Below are 2,939 nucleotides of genomic sequence, written 5' to 3'. Positions count from 1 at the left end.
CTGGCTAAAATTAGCTGGGACACCCTGTATACGGTCATGGGAGGTATTATTTTTATAGGGTAGCGCAACATCGAATACTGCAGTCGAAAGAATGCATCTCAATCTTGTTCGCGACGCTTACTAAGGAAATCAGGCAAGTTGGAAGAGTTCTTACAATGTACAGACGGCGTTTGGATACTTCATCGCCTCTATTGGTAGCTGGATATTCGCGCCTCACCGAAAAAAGGCAGGGAAGAAAAAAAAATAACACCGAAAAGAAAAGCATGCGATTGAGTGAGTGAGTGAGTGAGTGAGTGAGTGAGTGAGTGAGTGAGTGAGGGAGGGAGGGAGGGTGTAAATGAGTGAGTGAGTCTTAGTACGGGTGCAGGCGAATCTGCTCTTCGTTTTTGCGTTTCCGCTCCTTTTTTCGTGTCGCTTGCGAACACAAACGCGCGAACGATTTCCTTGCGCAATTACGGAGCCGAGCCTTCGTGGCGGCGCGCGGAAGGGTACGTGCCGCCTTGAGCGAACTCGTATATAACGGCGGCAGTTCCGGCAACGAGGTACAGACATCGACCGCATCACGCAGCCTCTTCTCTCGAGCAGCAGCCCTCGGAGCACCACGCACCCAGCCACCATGATCAAGGTTCTGGTGGGTATCGGCGTTAATCTGTCGTCTCGTTCGTCTATATGTTCCTGTCGGTGAAAAAGCTTCGTTTCTGTTCGTTACATCGTGCCACGTCTACCTACTGGTACGAGTTAGTCGAGAACCACGAGTATAAGTAAGCCGAAGAATTGAGCCTTCTTAGTCGAAAAGGAACGATGTTAGCGAGTGTCAGTGCGCTTGCGAACTTTCTCGTATTGAACCCCTGATACTGGTAGTTGATGCAGTCAAGTGTCGCAAATATACGGCAACCTTGACTTTCCATTCATAGACGAGGCAAGGCAGTGATCGCAAGACAGTGACAGTGACAAGAACTTTATTAGAGTGTCCTGAGGAACCCGATTGGGGGCAACCGAAGGCTCCCCGATCAAGTTGGTGGCTCCGCCCACGACGGCACAGGGAGGTGGTGACTCTCCGCGACGTCGCGGGCCCTCTGGACGGCCTGTAGCTGGTTTGTGAAATCCGAGCTCTTCAGCAAGGCGTCCCACCTGGACTTGTTATGAAAGTCGGATCGCAAGAAAACGATTTTTTGCTTTCCTGTTTTAAATGGAAGCTGCAGGAAAAATTAGATACAAGGGGATTACAATGTTTACCCAGGAATGAAGTGCGTTGGCCCAGTGTATATCGCTTTCAGCAATAATGGCTATGAGAAAACAATTAAGCAGTGTCTTTAAAAACTCTCGTCTGTAGGCTCTCTACAATGTCATAGCAAAGTGTGTATGTGTTGTCGATGCCCTATGTACTGTACACGAATCAAGATATTTTCCAGTATCCTATAGCATGACATTGCAGAGTTGACCCATTGACGCGTTATAGTTACCCCGATACGTATGTCACGTAAAACAACACCTAAGTTCAGATTTCGACATAGATTGATGAATCTCGCTTGGCTCAAGGACTCTACCTTAAACCTTTTTGCGGCATCTCTCAGAGCCCTTGAACAGACATAGTGTGATAAACAGCGCCTCCGATTTAGAGTATATGACGAAATTTTATTTCTGAAGGATAGACGCACCCTTCATATGGGTTGCTGAAGTCGCAGGAATTTGCTATTTCATTTTATTGACCAGAAACTTTGGTTCTTTTCTCAGGTCCTCCTTGCCATGCTGGCTTTGTTCGCTGTCTCCTACACTGTGGCAGCGCCACAGTACTACGTCGCAGACAGCCTGTACTACGGCTACCCGTACGCGGGTTACTATGGCGCCTACTACCCGCACTACTACTACGGGCGCTAAGCTCGATCCACAACGACAGTTCACGGTGAGCATCGCACAGAACCGCTGTGCCAGATGTAGGCTCATAGCATTTACAATAATTACAATGATTATTATTGTAAGTAGTCTTATCATTTGCTGTTAGAGGGGCAAGCTGTTTTCACTGAACTGTCTCTAAGGGACCTTAGTTGGTCTCCAAGAAAGAGGTATCTCTGACAAAGGGATAAGCATTCTGTGGAAACAAGTATTATCTGAAAAGAGCTCGCAGCTGGCGTCACAGCCGAATCGATGAACTTGCTCGCGCACATTAAGTGTAATTCTTGAATTTGTACATGCTCAAGATAAACCAGAAACTTCCAGCACAATGATGTAGGCAGTCATAACTGTAGCATTGTTGGTCGTTGCACTGTAAGCCTTCGAGATGGTAATGTGTGCGCACAACCAAACGTAAATTCATGGTTCCCTGTTAAATTATGCTGAACTGCGAGCGGCTGACGTGCATGAGTTCGTGTTTAATGTGAGTGAATATGCAGGAAGAGTATTTCTATGTATAGAAACATTCGTATGTGCAAAAAGTTATTATTTAAACTATCGTGAGCCGTGTGCAGTTTATGATAATTGCTCTAATTTTTCAGGTAACATTTTCTTCGAAAGCCACCTCAACCTCACCTCGCTAACGCATCCCACTGTACACTGCCACTGGCACCTGTGAAGGACTGCCTCTTCTTCCCGGCATGTTCAACTTCGAGCCGCACTTGCTCAATGAGCTGTCGTCCTGCGTTTCCCGAGAACCCAGCGATGTCCGCTGTTCTAACATTGGGCTTCCTTCTTTCTGGTAACTTGGTTCTAAAATAAAAGCCATTCTAACCAGATTTCCAGACTTTTGATTGACACGGTTTCAACGTGAAAAAGTAAGAACAGGCAGTTGTTGGGCTTATGATACGTGTTAATTGATGGGACAAAACGAGCATGAATATATCACTCGGCCTGGTCGTTTTCGCTGTCGCAGTAGTAAATACCTGTTAGACTTCGTTTTCATTTTATTCCTGAACGAGGACAGGTGCCTAGTTCCATTTCCATGC

General features: G+C 46.6%; 1 long non-coding RNA gene across 1 annotated transcript; it reads left to right on the top strand.

Moving 5' to 3' along the window:
• Positions 1 to 520: 520 nt before the first annotated feature.
• LOC126528202 (uncharacterized) lies at positions 521 to 2,729 on the top strand. The gene is made up of 3 exons (XR_007598916.3): positions 521 to 631; positions 1,735 to 1,903; positions 2,493 to 2,729. It is a non-coding gene; the product is annotated as an uncharacterized lncRNA (long non-coding RNA).
• Positions 2,730 to 2,939: the final 210 nt, after the last annotated feature.

This window comes from Dermacentor andersoni, chromosome 9 (assembly GCF_023375885.2).
Source record: "Dermacentor andersoni chromosome 9, qqDerAnde1_hic_scaffold, whole genome shotgun sequence".
Lineage (NCBI taxonomy): Eukaryota > Metazoa > Arthropoda > Arachnida > Ixodida > Ixodidae > Dermacentor > Dermacentor andersoni.
The sequence above is the reverse complement of the archived record's forward strand: the minus strand, read 5'-3'. Positions and strand labels throughout refer to the sequence as shown.